Raw genomic sequence first — 19,395 nt, 5'->3', positions numbered from 1 at the left:
TTTAATAACAAAAATAACAAAAGTAAATCCATACATGGAGAAACAGACAAAAAAATTGGTTAAATCCAGGCAAAAACCAAACTGAAAACAATAACAACACACACAATACATCCACAAAGCACCACACCAAACGGAACAGAAACCAAGGAGTAAATACTACAAACCGACTACAAACAGAAACAGGGAACTATGGTATCAAGAAAACAAGCTTACTATCTGGCCCCCATTACCATCACCCCCCTAAACCTCACTCCCATCCGGGTCACGGCACCAACGTAACTCCTCTGGTTCTTCTCACACTGCTCTGAGTAGGATTCGAACCAGCTTTAATGCCATGAGAGGCAGGAGCACTAACAAGGACGCTAAAGATCACAGCCTACACTGTATAAAATTACCGTGATTTTGACAGTAAAAGACTGTAAAAATGCTGCGGTGAAAAACTGTCAATTGGTTTACAGAAAGTTTCCGTACTATATATGGTGAATAACTGTAATAGATCTAACGGTACATTTAATGTAATTTTACGGTAAAATACCATTAAATTCAAAGTTTTTGGAAGTGAAAAATAACAATTCATTGTAAAATTTACAGTGAAAAACCATAAATTTACATTCCCACAATTCCCTGCGTGACACTTCACATTTGATATATTTTTGATAACTCTTTCTTCTTAGTTTTTCTAATTTTTTTCTAATCAGTTATGTACATTAGGGTTTTATGCTACATCTAATGTTGTTAAATTAATGTTTATTGCGTTTTTAAAATTTCATGCATGTTACCATGATGGTGTTTAGTGTGTTTGTGAATGACACTGTGTGCACCTTCTATATGTTAGTGTTGTCCCTCTCAGCTTGTGGAAAATCTGCTTGTGATGAACTTTGATTCATCATGTGACTCATATCACCACTGTGTTTGGTGACTGTCAATGTACTATAAAGGTACAAAACAGATATTAATATTTCATTAGGTTGGTAAATTAACATTATATCAGTTAATGAAATATGTTATTTTACCGTAAATTTAACAGATTTTTTTTTTTACGTTGCTACTGTATTTTTTACGGTAAAGTTCTGGCAACCACAGCTGCCATTTTTTTTACCGTAAATTTTACTGGGATTTTTTGTACAGTGTACAGCATCAGTCACTAGTGTGCCTCTTGAGGCCAGTGGAGTGAGGTTTACACGTACAGCTCTTACTAGCTGGCAACCGTTACATGAGTGTAACAGCTAATTTAAGGTTCAGTTTGTTAAAGAAATCAAGTATCAGAATTTATTAATGGAGGTTAATGTTTATTTCTAAATATACTACTGTTCATTGTACATTTATGTTGGTTCATAAATTGACTGTTAATTTATACAACTTGAAATGTTAATGTATACATTAAAGGTAAAAGGTCAATAAATGGTGTAAAAGTGTTGTTGAGGTTAGTTCTTTTTATCTGAGCAATAAATAATGTTAGCGCAATGTTGAAGTCTTTGTAGATAAGGAGGGCTGTAATAGTTTTGAGGAAATGAAATATTTTATCTGAGATTTGTGTTGGTCTCTTGGTTGGACCTATTCTTGGCAGTGAACCAAAACAAGAACAAGTAAGGGTGGAGTCAGCTGGCCATTATCACAAAATAAACCCAACAGGGAGATCAGGAATGTGACATGACATATATACACATTATCTATATTTTAGCACAAATAAACAGGATACAAGACGCGATAACAAACTAGAACTATAGGGAAATGCTTCCCTGGGACAACAGCGATAACTATATCTATTTATTTAGATCAATGTTCAACATATTCCAAAAACTGAAACCACAAGTGCATTTACTTATGTTAGCATAGACACTAAAACATACAATACTGACATTTTGAAATAATCTAAAATGTAAATCATTTATGTATAAACATCTTTATAGATGTACAAATGATGTGCATCCTTTATTTGAATTCATGCAATAAATCAATTGATGCTATTGTATTTATGATAATTGAGATTATGTTTTCAATCACATTTATTGAACGCAGTTGAATAATTTGTAAGTTACTATAATATTTCATTTTGTTCTGTATGACTTCTGGTGCCAGTTTGTTTAAAGGATTACATTACACTTTAAAATCTTAAAATGAATACAGTTTCTGTAATAATTTAACCATTCTTCATTATGTTATATTTATTTTATTATTCACAGAAGTGAATCAGAGTCTGAAACTCAACATAAGACGATCATAAACATAATCCATTTATTGAGCTGCAATCCAAATTTTCAGAATCAAGTCTTTATTCAACAAACTTGACCGTAACTGTCAAATTGCGTACTCATTCAAAATTAAATTTTTGCCGCCTTAAGAAGTGTTACGACAAAGGCTTTGTGTCAGTGTTATCAAATGCTCATTGGCTCTCATCTGCTTTGTCACTGATTGCAATATGCCATGTTTTGGGTGATGTTGAATGAGGGTGCATTTGAATGAGATTTGCATCATGGAGTGGATCAAGACAAGATTTTCAGTGATTAACAACTAAAATTATACTCTGTACCTTACACAAAACTGCTGCATACCATTTCTGGAATAACTTATTGCAATTACACTTGTCTATCTGTTTTGTTTTATACTGTATACATTTTTTAAGAAATGGTTAAGTTTAGGATTGGCAACTCAAAAAAAAAAAAGTAAAAATAAAATATATTTTAAAACCTTAAAACAACATTTCTGTAATTGTTTAACCAATACTTAATGTCATATTTATTTGGTTAGCCGTGAGACAGAAAAGGCATGCTATTAATATGCTGCCAATTCAAACAGACTATAAAATACATTAAAAACAATCCACTTTATTAGTGCGCTGTAATTCAGATCTTCCGAATCGATATAATTGTGATGAAAAGACCCAAAATAAAGCCTTTATCTACCGATCTTCACCCTCATCCTAAGAGTCAACGTTAACATCAAAAATTGACGCTACAGGAAACTATAATAAACGTTCATTGGCTCTCACCTATTTTATTACCAATTGAGACATGCCGTCCCTAGTGAAAAAGTTGTATACTTGTTTGTGCTAAAGTGGAACTATTCCAAGTATACTTAAGTACACTTTAAATATACTCTTGTGTTCAAGTTTTGAAATGCAGAATTCACTCAGCATAAACTTTAAATGTATTTTGGTGACATTAGAATTGCAATTCAATTACATTGTAAGAGTGTTGAACATACATTAATATTATACTGATAACAAACTTTTAGTGATTTTTAAGCATGTGACAGTATCAAATTTTCATGTTGCGAGCTTTTATCACGGTATACGATATTATCATGATATTAAAATAAGTTGCAAAACCATTTTTGTCATATTTTAACAGGTTTAAGAACTCATTTTGTAAAAAAACAAAAACAACTCTTACTGAAATTTTCAAACAGATTAAAATGCAAAAGAATTAGGCTATACAGAACAACAGATAACACTTTACTCTATTTAATGCATTAACTAAGATTGAGCAATAGCTACATTTGTTACAGAAAGTGTTATTTTGTGTTAATGTTAGTTTAGAAACACAACTGATCATTGCTAGTTTTATCTCAGGTCCATTAAATAAGTTATTTTGATTTTAGTAATGTTATTAAATAGTAACTAAGAAATTAACATTAATTAATAATTAATACTTTATAAGTATTTTTATTGTCAGTTTAGTGATAATGAATTAACATGTTAACTAATGAAGCTGTATGTTTTCAAAGTTTTACTGAACAATAACAAATAATCAGAACATTTCTAATTAGGGCATGTTGTAGTCCAGATTAAAATATAAAAATGTTTAGGTTTGAAAATAAATATCCTTTTAAGTCTTTTTTAAGTATCCAGTATTTGGTTCTGTGATGAACAACACTGAGATTACAAAAAATGAATGGCTGTTTGAATCATTTAAAAAACTTCACTAGCGCAGTGACTTTGTTTGCACGGTTTCCGTGGTAACTGCTGCACGCTGCTGTTCCATCAGCGCCCTCTGCTGTCAGAGAGTGAACGCGCACTTTCATTCAGCTCGTCTTCTTCACTGGTTCCGCCATGTGCTTCTCATGCAAGTTGGGATTGTTTACATCTGAGCGCGTGTCCTTTTGACGCAGAATACAGCGGTGTTGTGCATTTTATACGATTGATAGGTAAAGTATTCTTAATTCCCTTATAAAAAATTAATAAGTGGTAATAAATTATTATTTACGGTATTCTGAAGTGCCGACGATTACAATATCGTGCATATTCATTATCGCGATTTATCGCATTACCGAATATCGGCACAAGTCCAGTGGTTTTAAAACACATTGCAATGGCATTCCAAGTGAACTTGTAGTGTGTTAATGGCATCATTATAGTGAGCTTCAAATAGGCTACAATAATCTTTATAAATAAAGTTAGAGCTTTAGAATATGCCTTTTTCAGACAGCTCCAGTATACCAGTAACTTACTTATCCAGTGAACATCAGAGACAATGGGAACAGATTTATATGTGTATTGAATGCAGGAACCAGTACGGGCTGGAATCGAACCCGGATCACGCGGTCGCACAAGAGCACTCAGCTTACCCGTTCCACCACCATACATATATAGACTACGCAAAACTGGTATTACTTTGTGTTCTCTCTATACTGTTACAAGTACAGCTATAAGCACGGTGCACAGACATTATGACAGCACAAATTATATGGAGTAAAAGACTGTGAATCGCCAACAAAATTATTAATATAGACACAGTAAGTGGAGCGTGAAAATAAACGTGAAACGGCCTGTTGCTATACAACACGAACGTGCATTAAACTTTAAGCTGTTGAAGAAAAAACCATTAGATGCAACATTAAATATCAAGAATCTGTCATTAATTGCATAAACGGCACATTAGTTTTATTCTTGTGCGCGCACTAAAACAGAGACAGTTCCGCTCATTGGTGGAAAAATGTGAACGTGCAGAGCTGCTTGTGTTTCTGTGTGTACGGATGAAATATAATCATCAATAACATTCCTCTGCTGATTGTCTCTGCGCGCTTCAACTCTCAATGCACCACAACTGCTCCTGACAAAACACAATTAAATAATTTGTCGGTCTTGCAATAAGCTGCGGATTTATATGTGACGCATTCTGGATTTATTTGAAATTTTAACTTTTTTTTTTTTGCTCCGGATCAGTTTAATAATTAATTTAATAATTCATAATATTTTGACAGTCCACATTTCAAAGAGCAAATAAGGGCCATCAAAGTAGCATTAATGGGAAAAGGGTATTACAATAGGTGCATTGAAGTGCATTAGGAATACACAAATGTAATAAAACTTCTGATCAGGTATGTGAATTTCTTTCACCATTTCAAACTGACTGATGTTGTTTTCTTTATTTGTCATAATTACAAATATTTACTTATGTAACTACTTTCTATATGTATGTATATCTGTTTGCAACCATGCAAAATTGTGAAAGGAGCTATTGAATTAAATTAAACAATAGCCTACCTGATATTCAAAGTGTGAACTAATTATTAAAAAAGGTAAAGGTCATAATTATAAAACTTACTTATGATTATTTTTTGCAACTCAAAACACATTTCCTGTAAACTTTTCTCTAGACCAATACTATTTTTTATATAAACAAGTAGAACTCAAATACAGTTCATTGAATTGGACATTTAATCATAACAGCTCAACATAGGATTCAACAAAAAAAATTACTAAAGTAAAATTGTAACAAATTAAATCAATTTATTTGCAAATTTCTCATGGTTACATCTGAGCTGTAGGCAAAAGCTGGGTTTGAAAATTCTGCCCCTAAAGCCAATTAGCAGAAACAAACTAGATGTTTCAGTTCATACCTCATGTTTTCAACACATGGTGAGACTTGTGTCTTTAGCTACAATGACTTTCTAGACTCTAAAGTTTCCTTCTGACAAATGTGCCAAAATCTGCAATACAGATTTCCAATAGTGTGAACTCCAGTGAGTTCGGCTGTTTAGCAGAAGTACAGCTAAACCGATTGTTGGTGAGTGTGATGGCATTGGCTTTGTGGCGTGTTCAAAACATATCAATCATTGTGGTTCAACCAATAGTGGGATGTTGGGGCAGGCCATTGGCGGTTTAGCTTCAGCAGTTACAGTGTTTTCAAGTCATGTCAGAAAGAATGTATTTAAAATGCACATGAACATCAGCACAACTCATAATTATGAGTTTAGGTAACTCTGGATTTCCTTAAGAGTTTCAGAGTTAAGTATGTGACAGTGAGAAAACATGTCAGAAGCAATGGATGCAGAGTCTGCCCTAGTGAAAAAACACTACCAAAATGTATTTAAAATAGGCCTACATTCATTTCACACTAACTAAAAACCCATTAATATACATTAGTCAGCATTTGAAGTGGATCAAAAAAGTTAATCAAAGTTGTCCTCAGAAGAAGGTTTTAGGATAACTTTGATGAAGGGTTTTGATCCATTTCAAATGTTGACTATTTACATACATACTGACATCATACTGACTTCGTTTGCAGTTCTTCTTTATTGCACAATGTGCAATGAATATTTCTAAATATTAAGCCTAAAATGTGTTTAATATCACTATTAGTAAGGACTGTATGATCACTACATAATTTGAATGCAATATACACTTGTACTAAAGTATACTTGCAATAGTTCCACTTTAGCATAATCAAATATACTTAAGTATATCTTTAGTTGGACCTCAACACAAAAATTCTTGTTCCAGTTTAGCAGACTTTAAGTATACCAATTTAGTATACTAAAATTACAATTGCAGGGTATTTATATTAAGTACATGCAAATGTAAATGCAATTGTAGTACACTTAGCATAAAATAAATGCATTTCAAATAGATTTTAGTATATTTATTTTTCACTAGGGTTGTTTCAGGTGATGTATGCATTTGAATGAGATATAAGATTTTCAGTGATTAACAACTTCAATTGTGTTCTGTATCTCGTATAAAACTACTGTATACCGAATGCAAAACATCGTCATTTGGACTACTTTAGTTCTGCTTTTTGACATTTTCACAGTAAATGAATTGTGATTACACTTGCCTGTTTATTAAGTTTTTCTTTATTCTGTAAGTATTTTGAGGAATTTGTTTGAGTTTACAGGTAGGAGTGGGATTAGCGGCTAAAAAATATTGATATGATATATTGTAACTAAAATGGTCATTTTGTCAGTTAATACAATATACAACAGTTTTTTTAATATACTTTTTTATACTCTATAAGGATATAATGCTGGTTTGTATTGTCTGGTGTTCATTTTTTTGACAGATCAGTTCTGCATTTCTAACTACAGCTGCACAACACCAGCTGTTCACTGTGCAGAATTGATTCAAAACTTTCCCAAACTAACAAGGCCTTAACAAATTAATTCATGCTCAAGTATAAAGTAAGTACAAGGTGAATAATATAGCTGTTAACAGAAATCATTTGCATCTGCATTTAATGCATTAGATTTATGACAAGCATTAGATATTAACTGTATTTTTCTGGTATAACAGCAGCTTTCTCTTCACTCAGTTTTTTTAAGCATGTATAACAAAAATAGTTTGTTTTCAGCACTTTTAGTCAGGTTCCTCTATGACAGATTGGCAAGAAAAACACTTAAAACAGACGAGAGACCAGCTACACAATATTGCACAGACCACATGCCATTCCAGGTCAATTTCAAGCTAATTTACTGTGTGACCTTCATTGGCTAACACGAATACTGCTTACATTGTACACTGGCAAAAAAAAAAAAAAAAAAAAAAAAGGGTTCTTTCTCATTGGCTGACCAGTAAGAGCAATGAGAACTGAGATCAGAAAAGAGTAGACTGCTCCAAGAAAATAGGGAGGGGACAAATAAAGATCAGATTAGACAGACGCCTGTTTTCCAGACCAACATCAAACAAGAGATATTACCAGAGCAACAGAGATATATACACATACATCCTTTATCGCAACATGAAAACATTACAAGGTTTAGAGTCTAAAGGGAGTTTACAACCTTACTTTTTGAAAAAAAGAAAGAAAGATTCAATGCTTCATAAGCCAAATTTTGAATATTAAAGGGTAATTCTTTTGAGAAGAAAAGTTGGGACATTTAGCAAATGTTCCTCCAGACACGGGTTATATGCTTTAAAGGGATAGTTCAGCCATGTTGTTCCGAACCCAGAAGACTTTCGTTCATCTTCGGAACACAAATGAAGATCTTTTTAATGAAATCTGAGAGCTTTCTGTCCTATGCAACTACCACTTTGACACTTCAAAAAGTTCATAAAGAGATTGTAATAATAATCCATAAGAATCGAGTGGTTTAATCCAAATTTTCTGAAGAGACTCGATTGCTTTTTATGATGAAAAGATTGAATTTAGGCTTTTATTCACATATCAACATTGATGAGCGAGCGAGAAGCTCAACCATGCTTGATGCATAAGAACAAACCTCATTGGTTCAAATGTGCTGCGTGACACACGAGAATGAACCTCATTGGTTCTAATTAGCTTCCATAATATGGATTGTTTTTACGATCTCTTTATGAACTTTTTGAAGCATCAAAGTAGTAGTTGTGTGGACTGTCAATGGAGGGACAGAAAGCTCTCAGATTTCATTAAAAATATATTTGTGTTTCGAAGATGAACAAAAGTCTTATGGGTTTGGAACAACAAGGCTGAGTAAATGACGACAGAATTTTCATTTTTGGTTCAACTAACACTTTAAGTCTGACAGCTTCACAAGAACCTAATAATACATAAAAACACTCAGAACAACATGATGTGGAAAAAATGCAGCATAATATGATCTACAAGACAAATCCATTAAAAAAAAGTGGGTAGGGATGCTAAAATACCTCCAAAATGTCCAAGCAGTTTGCTTCCATACATTTAAAGAATGGTGATCTGGATGTCAAAAATGTCCAAAATTACAAAAAGTAACACAAATATGATTTTGTGGGAAACTTAGAAATGTATCACTGATCATCTCCCCCACTATTGTTCTCAAATCTCATTCGTGTTTTTGTTTATTCTAACAAGAAGCTTTAAGAACACCAGGTTTGATGTCATGATGCCAAATGTCATTGATTACTGTGTGTCTTATAACTAACTGTAGTGTGTCGAATTTGAATATGAGCGTATTTATTCAATAATATTTATGAGCTACAATGGAAGGGAAGATTTACAGTGGCTTAAACTTACATTTTGGTGTGTTGCTCACTCACAGCTTCTGTATGAAACTTGTATTACAGTGCACGGGTCATATGGACTACTTTTATGGTGCTTTTTTGTTGTTTTTTTGGGCAGCTTGACAGCCCTTGGCCACCATTCACTTTCACTGAATGGAACAGAGCAACATGAAAATTCTTTTTTTTTTTAAATAAAAAAAATAAAAGATGATGATGATGGAATTTGCATTTTAGTTATTTTAGTTTTATTTTACAATTTTAGACATCTTTGTGATGAGATCTCGCAAAGTTAAAATGTGATGAGATTTCTTGTTCAGGTGAAAAGCTGTCTCGCGATATTGCCATGATGAAATGTGAGGGTGAAATTTAGAATAGAATATGCCACCGCTAGGTTTTTATTATGCCTCCACTGTCGTTTTGCTTTTTATAGAAATAAAAACCATTTATTTCAGTTGGATAACAGTCACTTCAAAACCATCCAGCTCATCCAACACGAGCTGCAGAGTAGTTGTACGTAGTGCAGCAGGAATCAGAGTTCACTGATCACATGATGAGAGTACTGTAGGTGACGAGATGACTGACAAGACCATGGCGGAAGATTCGTTGCACAACAGAACCTAAGCGTCTGACAAATGTCTTATCTGGTAGAATGCGCACTCAGCACCGCTGCTCCCTATTCACAGAATATGCGCGATTGTGAAATTAAAAAGCCAAACAAAAAATGTGAGTGCTTATTCAAAGACAATTTCAATACCCCGCATTTTGAAAGCGGCTCCCTGATGCATGCAAATATCTCCCAATATGAAAGCTTTCTGGGCTGTGTAGTTGTAATCATCACTTAGCTCTGTATCATGCTTGAAGAAAAAATTGGTCTCTATTTGACCTTTGAATATTGAGAGAGTATTCATTTTTATTTATACTGTTTTTATTTCTATGATCAATTTGTGGAAAGAAGAATTCAGTTAGAAGGTCAAAAGTTGTAGAAGCTCATAAATCATGTACAGTAAGGTCTGAAGAGACTCATAAGAAATCATACAGAGAGAAGTCAGTCAGTTGAGTTTGTGGGAAAACCTTTAACAGCGCTTGAGTATTGTTGTTTTTCACTGCATATGATAATTCATACTCAGAAAATAGAACTGACATTCATTACAAGATGATTAGTTAAGACATTTCAAATGCAACTGCACACTATTTTTCATGTATTTTGTCATTGAGGATTTTTTTTTAAAATACTGTGTAAAAATCTCATCTCGTGAACTCAATATCGTGTCTCGTCTCGTGAGCTAACAGTTTCATCACAACAACCCTACTGAATATATTAGGAATGCATAGAAGTACAGAGAATCAAACTGTCAAAGGTATGGAGTTAATATTGTGCCATAATTATACAAACAAATCCAGCATTTTGCAAAGGAAAACTCGACTCGAAAACAAACAGAAATTGATGTGCAAATACAAAGGTCAGTTTAAGCGAAAACGCAGAGGAGTAACAAATATATGTATTGTTTTACAAAATAATAAATAATAAATTAGCCTACTTCATATTTCACAAATAAATACAAAACATCCTACAAATGTCATGTAACCTTTGAACAAATACCAAATTTAGTGCATACAAACACACACCTGTCTGTTACGATTGTAAGACACTTGCCTTTTTTATGAGATCTCTCCACTTGATTTTCTCACAAATGCAGTTGAGCAACTTCCTCTTCCAAAACACACACACACCACACACATACATATATATTATATATATATGAAATAGGGGTGCAACGGTTCTCGGTAAAAAATCGAAGTGTACGGTTCTCCACTTACGGTTCGGTACGCACTTGCACCGCGGTCCATCTCGAATGACAACGCATCTATTGGTTAATATGGTTTGTTTAAAATAGCAATGTGTAAAACAGACAGACAGAGTTCAAATAATGTATGTTTCAGTCGATGGATGCGCAAAACGTTTCAACCACGATAATCAAAAAGCGTGGACAAAACAGTCACTCGTCGTAAACTGTTAAAGCTGCTGTCCTCGATTTTTGGCCCTCTAGCGGTTAATAGACAGAACTGCACGCATCTTGCGGAGGAACATTCTAGCCAGAGCTACTTTTCTCCGTGTGTCTATGGCGAGTCACGCAGTTACTGTGATACTCTGCAGCGAGTCCTACCAGTCCGGTCTGAAATAGTCCTAATATAAACACTTATTATAAATGTACCATAATGATTCAGGATAAGACAAAAACACGGTTTGGAAAATGGATTCATGTTGTATATTCTCATTATATAATTTTTGTAAATCTTGCGGTCTGCAGCTTTAACTGCCAGTGCCGTATGCTCTAATGTCCAGTCATTTACGCCATCATCACCCGGGTGTTGATAGTGTGCGAGCGCAGGTGATACCTGGGGCCTGTACCATGATGGTAGTTGAACAAACTCAGGGTTATAGGATTAGTTTCGAGTTGACAAACCAAACCACTCCAATCCGGCTTTGTTTGTACCATGATGCTGATCATCAACTTTCTCTGTCAACTCAGGCTTTGATCCTGAGTTTGTGGTGCATGGGCACATGAATGCGTGACATCAGTGGCAAACAGCCAATCACATGCCTTGCAACAGAGAGGAAAAACTCTGATTAATTTCTCGCGAGAGAGCCAGCATGATTCAAAACTCTTTTCCTGAAGGTTAAGAGATTGAAGAAAATTAAGAATTTAAACACATTTACACAAAAGAAAATACTTGTCCATTAAAGAGGACAAATAAAATAAATGATCTTGCTCTATCAGTGCAAGTGAAACTTGTGAAGTTAGTTTATATATAGTGATAGAGACTCAAACATGTAAGGTCACATGTAGTCATTTTTAAAGAGATTGAGTCTACAGCTTATATGATCCGTGTATATTAATATTCATTTAAATTAAATGCTTAACTGTTAAACTAAAATTGCGTGTGTGTAATGGATTAATAATAATATAGATCATATAATAATTATATAAATCATAAAATAATCATTAAAGCCAGGCATTTTCATCTTTAAATATTTGTTTTTATATAGTGACCTTTAATTTGGAGGAAATGAAACTGGGTGTGTGACTTTACTTCGTTGGGTGTGTCACTATCACTTTGCTCACATCTAATTGGCCTAATTTCAGTTTGAGATCTCTAACCCAGAACATAACCTGCCTCAGAGCAGGTTAGCCGTGGGGCGTAAATTACTATGGCAATGAACACCGCTAAAAGCCAAGTCATGGTACCTAAAACCCAGGATGGGTGCAAACTAATCTGAAATTTACCTGGCTAGCCAGCTAATCCGGCTTCATGGTACAGGCCCCTGAACAGCACACATTGCTATCTGTGTTTAAACTAAACTAATTTAAGCCTTGCTGATTTAAACCTTCAAGAACGAGACGCGAAAGTGAACTCGCACGCGCTGTAAGAAGATTTGTGTGCGCTCATCCGAAGTGCGCACGCTTATTTCAGTCAGCGCGCAAATACTGAATTCTCTTTCAAGTCTTGCGCTTTAGTGGCCAAATTCATACAAACATTATGTCAACATGGCCGTCTTGGCGAGTATGTTAGCAAACATAGTCGGTGGTTATGTCTTAAGTGAACATATATTAGTCTAGAAAGTGTGTAACAGTATATGTACTGGATTGTGCATGCCTTAAAGGGGGGGGGGGGGGGGGGAACTATTTCTGCTGCCTGTTTTTAATGTTAAAGGTGCCATCGAATGTTTTTTTACAAGATGTAATATAAGTCTAAGGTGTCCCCTGAATGTGTCTGTGAAGTTTCAGCTCAAAATACCCCATAGATTTGTTTTAATAAATTTTTTTTAACTGCCTATTTTGGGGCATAATTACAAATGCACCGATTCAGGCTGCTGCCCCTTTAATTGCTTGTGCTCTCCGCCCCCTCCCGAGCTCTCGACTCTATCAATGCATAAACAAAATACACACAGCTATAACCCTCAAAATGGATCTTTACAAAGTGTTCATCATGAATGCTGCATGCATACATCGGATTATGTGAAAATTGTATTTATTTGGATGTTTATATTTGATTCTGATTGAGTTTGATAGTGCTCCGTGGCTAACGGCTAATGCTACACTGTTGGAGAGATAAAGAATGAAGTTGTGTTTATGAATTATACAGACTGCAAGTGTTTAATAATGAAAATAGCGGCGGCTCTTGTCTCCGTGAATACAGTAAGAAACGATTGTAACTTTAACCACATTTAACAGTACATTAACAACATGCTAACGAAACATTTAGAAAGACAATTCACAAATATCACTAAAAATATCATATCATGGATCATGTCAGTTATTATCGCTCCATCTGCCATTTTTCGCTATTGTCCTTGCTTGCAAGTCTGATGATTTAGCTGTGCACAGATCCAGATGTTAATACTGGCGGCCCTTGTGTAATGTCTTGAACATGAGCTGGCATATGTAAATATTGGGGGGGGGGGGGGGTACATATTAATGATCCCGACTGTTACGTAACAGTCAGTGTTATGTTGTGATTCGCCTGTTCTTCAGAGGTCTTTTAAACAAATGAGATTTATATAAGAAGGAGGAAACAAGGGTGTTTGAGACTCACTTTATGTCATTTCCATGTACTGAACTCTTGTTATTTAACTATACCACGGTAAATTCAATTTTTAATTCTAGGGCACCTTTAAATCAAATAACAAAGAAATCACTCACTGCTCTTGACTGAATAGTTTTTTTTTTAACTTCAAAAATGATTAATCTTTATTTATTTTATACAGTAAAGATATGCAGTGTTATTTTATATTTGATTACTTTATCCATTTTCTGTACCCTGAAAACTACTGTTAGATACCTGAAAAACCTGAAAAGCTATATTATTAATATATATATATATATATATATATATATATATATATATATATATATATATATATATATATATATATATATATATATATATATATAGGCTAGCCTGAAAAAAAGACAAAATGAGTGGTTAACAGGTTAGTACGATGATTTCTGAAGGATCATGTGACACTGAAGCCTGAAGTAATGATGCTGAAAATTCAGCTTTGATCACAGTAACAAATTACATTTGAAATCTACAACAGAATACCAGTTTCTTTAAATTGCTAATATTTCACAGTATTAGTTTTTACTAGTATTTTTGATCAAATAAATACAGCCTTGGTGAGATTAAGAGAACATCAAAACATTCAAAAAACCTTAATGTTTACAAACTTTTGACCAAAACTGTACATGCAGCAAAGATAAAGTAAGTGTTGCCGAAACCACATTTGTATGGCTATTATTAATATGTTTAAATGAAAAGAGGCAGATTGGTGTTTTGTACAACATGTTGCTGGCGGTTATACATAGAGATAACCGGAGTAGCCAGAGAGAGCGGAGTGATGTTATCAAGATTGCTGCTGTTGCATTTTCATCAGCTGTAAACTTCCTGTAAAGTGCTTTGAGATGCAACTTTTAAAGGTGCTAAAAAATAACATTTATTATTATTATAAACGCATGTTTCTGGGCTTCTCTCGGGAGACTAGCGTAAATTTTTGTGAAATACGAAGTAGGCACATTTATTTATATTTGTAAAACAATACATATATTTGTTACTCCTCTGCGTTTTCGCTCAAACTGAACTTTGTATTTGCACATCACTTTCTGTTTGTTTGCGAGTCGAGTTTTCCTTTGCACGGCAGATCGCGTTTGTTTGCAAAATGCTGCATTTGTTTGTTTAATTAAGGCACAACATAAAAGTGGACCCTCCTCCTCTTGATGCAGAATCAAAGCCCAATTCTGAACGACTGCCAAACAAGGTCTGGAAAACAATGATTGGATTCGTTTCTATAAACATTTTTGCTAAGATTTCAATTGACTAGAATGCATGGAAAATAAATACACTAAAGCATGATTATGTACATAAAGCACATGTAGAGTACGAATAAGTTTAGACACACTTGACTAACTTTATGTTTTGCATGATCTTCAAAGTGCTTTTGATCCAAAGGCTTCTACTTAAATACTTGAAATTAGTTTTTTGTGGAAAAATATTAAGCGTATATATGCATTTTAATGTGTTGGACAAGAGATAAATGGGAACTCTTTTCTTTGCAGTCGCACAAACAAACTATAATCATTACTGATACCTTACATGTAAAACTCTTTTAAGCAACCAACAAAGCAGAAACACACCACAGTATTGTGGCACACCTGCTTGAAAGACAGCACTTATCTGTCAAAAGAAGTCAACAAGTTTTTTTTTTCTGTCCAGCAGCTGTTGCGAAGGTTAGAGGTCGTGCACTGTCAACGAACAGATGCAACTGACCACACACCCGATTTATACTGGAATCGTACATTTACTTGATTAAAAAAGCTGCTGTCAGGCGCAAGGTTGTTCTAAAGGACAGAAGATCCAGACGTCCTCTTCAGATTAAAATGGGTACAAGGGTGTCACTGCATCCAATTAATCAATGCAGTCTTTTTCCTACTGTATTGACATTTCAAAGGAACATGTCAGCTTTAGGAAGCAGACTTGCTTTGGTCATATTTGAGAAATTGATTGTAAACAGAAACCATGAAAGATGTTTTTCTCTCTCTCTCTCTCTCTCTCTCTCTCTCTCTCTCTCTCTCTCTCTCTCTCTCTCACTCATGTTTTCCATTTGTGTCCAATATGTACTGAATCCTATTACTAGTAATACATTAAAAGGAGGAACATCTGTAGACATGTCATTCATCTGTACTGTAGTCTATAGTTAGTCCAGACCAATATCATAGGTGTGTTTAAACACTGGATAGCGGTTAGTTGCATTTACCTAGGAAAACAGATGAGCAAATTCATTATGAAAGCAATTTATTACATTTCTTTGTTTATTTCTTATTCCATTGCTTATTATATGATTTGAATTTGTTTTTTTGAAGAATCATATTTTCCACAGAATCCTGCAGCTTGAAATAAGCGAATGTCAAATGACATCATACACTTCGAACCTTCTATACGTCATCGTTCCATTCTTTCTTTATGAAATACAACTGTGAAAAATACATAAATGTTTTGATTAATAATAATATTCCACTTTAAACGAAAAGCCTAGCCAGTTAAATGAACATAGGTGCTCAGAAAAATGATTCTCCCTAGCAACAAGTGTAGATGTGCTGCATTTATATTGATAGAGAAAACAGATGGAATATAGGGTCGAACCTTTTTCCCCCCCTGTTGTGTGCTAAAAATCACACACAAAAACAAGTAAACTGCAAACGAGGCGTCTGTGAGAGGCTTTACTTCTAAACTAACAGAAGTAAACAACCTTTTTATAAACCACCCAAAATATCAGCGACTGAAGGACCGTTACTCAAACCGCACAAGCAACTTTACCACACATTTCTCACTTTACATCACACTCACATCTGATTTAAAAACCACTTCACCATTTTCTAAAATAAAACCAGTGTCCCTTCATGCGGCGGACAGCAAATGCACGGTAACTTTACCTTATGGCTTTTATTACTAGTTTTCTCTCCTCACTTTCGAAGCCTCATAGGGGTCTTTTGTCAACGTGTATCCTTCTGTGTCTCTTTAACCCTTAAAAAGCTTCTCTTAAATCCTTCTGTCAAAACAAATCACACAAAACAATCCATTCCGCGTTCGTTCGCTGTGAAATAAAGTATTCCACAAAGTCCACCGGTCGCGTTTATCGTCTACGCGTTTGTGTCGGAAAGAAGAGCTGATGAACGTTTCATGAAAAAGTATGAGGTCAGCAGACCCTCCGACAGACCCCGCCCCTACAGGAAATACCTCTCGACGTCATCAGAGCTGCCTTATGACGCCATGAGCCCCCTTAGTCCAACACTAAATAGAAAAGTTGGGTTTGCCTTAGTAATTTTGATAACAAAAACTGTAAGCCTAGGTTAAAACCATTATATTAGGAATTAGATGTATTGTTTTCTGTATTTATTGATTGATTAATTGATTGTGTAATCTCTCTATATTGTATATGTACTGTTATTTTATTTATTTGATTGGTATAAAAACTCATAATTTATCTAAAAGTAACAAGACAGCATGCGATGAGAAGGTAAATCTAATCTAATTTTCATTAGCCATATGCTCCTCTCATCAGAAAGGGTTTAACTTTCATAAAGGTCATACTAAAAAATACTAAAAAAAATACTAAAAAAAAATAATAATTATATATATATATATATATATATATGTATTTGTATTTAGTTTATTTTTAATTTTTTTGCTCTGGCTCTTGCCAAGCAAACTTTTAAATCTCTTAAATCTAACCAAAAAAAAAAAAGAGAGAGCTATAATTAAACTATACATTACAAAGACAGAGGAACACTTGAAAGACAAAGAGAAATGATGCAGATAGACATTTAAAAAAGAATTACATCAGATCTGTTGCTAAATCATAAACTATATATATTTTAAAGGGGGAAACCAGACTTTATGTTGAAAGTATTGGGTGGGTTCATACAAAAAGGAATGATGGAAAAAGATCCTGTATCATGTGCAAAAAAATAGACCAAGAAAACCTCAGTTGCTATGATTACATAAACACAAGAAAATGAGACGCCCAAAAGAGGCAATGCAGCTTTCGAAATGAATTCCTGCCTGAATACTGAAATACTTCAGCATCTGGTATGAAGGAGTAACTCTAGAAACGGTGTAAAAATGTTGAAACACCATAATGTTGGTGTTTATTATTTGGGTATTTTGGTATTTATTATATATATATATACATTGATCAGGCATAACATTATGACCACCTTCCTAATATTGTGTCTGTCCCCCTTTTGACCCATCGAGGCATGGACTCCACTAGACCCCTGAAGGTGTGCTGTGGTATCTGCACCAAGATGTTAGCAGGAGATCCTTTAAATCCTGTAAGTTGTGAGGTGGAGCCACCAGGGAATACTGTTTCCATGAAAGGGTGTACATGGTCTGCAACAATGCTTAGGTAGGTGTTAAGTGTCAAAGTAACATCCACATGGATGGCAGGACCCAAGGTTTCCCAGCAGAACATTTCTCAAAGCATCACACTGCCTCTGCCGGCTTGCCTTCTTCCCATCCTGGTGCCATGTGTTCTCCAGGTAAGTGACGCACACACAGCCGGCCATCCATGTGATGTAAAAGAAAACATGATTCATCACCGTGGTCCAGTTCTGATGCTCATGTGCCCACTATTGGTGCTTTCAGAGGTGGACAGGGGTCAGCATGGGCACCCTGACTGGTCTATGCAGCCCCATACGCAACAAACTGCAATGCACTTTGTATTATGACACCATTCTATCAGAACTAGCATTAACTTCTTGAGCAATTTGAGCTACAGTAGCTCGTCTGTCAGATGAGACCACACGGGCCAGCCTTCGCTCACCACATGCCTCAGTGAGCCTTGGCCGTCCATGACCCTGTCGCCGGTTCACCACTGTTCCTTCCTTGGACCACTTTTAATAGATACTGACAACTGCAGACCGGGAACACCCCATGAGAGCTGCACTTTTGGAGATGCTCTGATCCAGTCATCTAGTCTTCACAATTTGGCCCTTGTCAAACTTGCTCAAATCCTTACACTTGCCCATTTTTCCTGCTTCAAACACAAAATGTACACTTGCTGCCTAACATATCCCACCTACTAACAGGTGCTGTGATGAAGAGATAATCAGTGTTATTCACTTCACCTGTCAGTGCTCATATATAGATATTCACTTTTTTATATTTGTATTTACTTTTATTCATATTATAAAAGCGCTCTTTTCAGGGTCAGTACCTCCTAGTTTCAGATCATTCATGTAGTTTGATTGTAATGTGATTGCATATACAACACTGCCCTCTTGTGATCCTTTATATGAACTACATAGGCTGATAAAAGCAGTTCCATAAGGAGCTGCCATGTGACTTAACCCTCTACAGCACAGAAAGTTTTCTTAAGCCCTATGTTTTGTACATTTTTCTTTAAATGATTACAACCAATTAGAAAGGTTGAGAAAGTAACAAAGAACAGTTCAGTAAGGTGTGGGACTCACTATTAAGCAGCATTTAAAGGGTTAGTTCACCCAAAAATGAAAATTCTGTCATTTATTACTCACCCTCATGCCGTTCCACACGCGTAAGACCTTCGGAACACAAATTAAGATATTTTAGTTGAAGTCCGATGGCTCCGTGAGGCCTCCATAGGGAGCAATGGACATTTCCTCTCTCAAGATCCATAA

The 19,395-nt window shown here is 34.9% G+C and overlaps 1 protein-coding gene across 3 annotated transcripts in view; it reads right to left on the bottom strand.

The window, feature by feature from the left end:
• itgb1a (integrin, beta 1a) overlaps window positions 1-16,932 on the bottom strand; it is a 46,330-nt gene extending 29,398 nt beyond the window's left edge. For all 3 annotated transcript variants that reach the window (XM_067377503.1, XM_067377504.1, XM_067377505.1), the window contains exon 1: window positions 16,669-16,932. The gene's annotated coding sequence lies outside the window, so the exon portion shown is untranslated. The remainder of the gene's footprint in view (window positions 1-16,668) is intronic.
• Between the last annotated feature and the right edge of the window lie 2,463 nt (window positions 16,933-19,395).

The sequence above is a fragment of the Chanodichthys erythropterus genome, chromosome 23 (assembly GCF_024489055.1).
Source record: "Chanodichthys erythropterus isolate Z2021 chromosome 23, ASM2448905v1, whole genome shotgun sequence".
NCBI lineage: Eukaryota > Metazoa > Chordata > Actinopteri > Cypriniformes > Xenocyprididae > Chanodichthys > Chanodichthys erythropterus.
The sequence above is the reverse complement of the archived record's forward strand: the minus strand, read 5'-3'. Positions and strand labels throughout refer to the sequence as shown.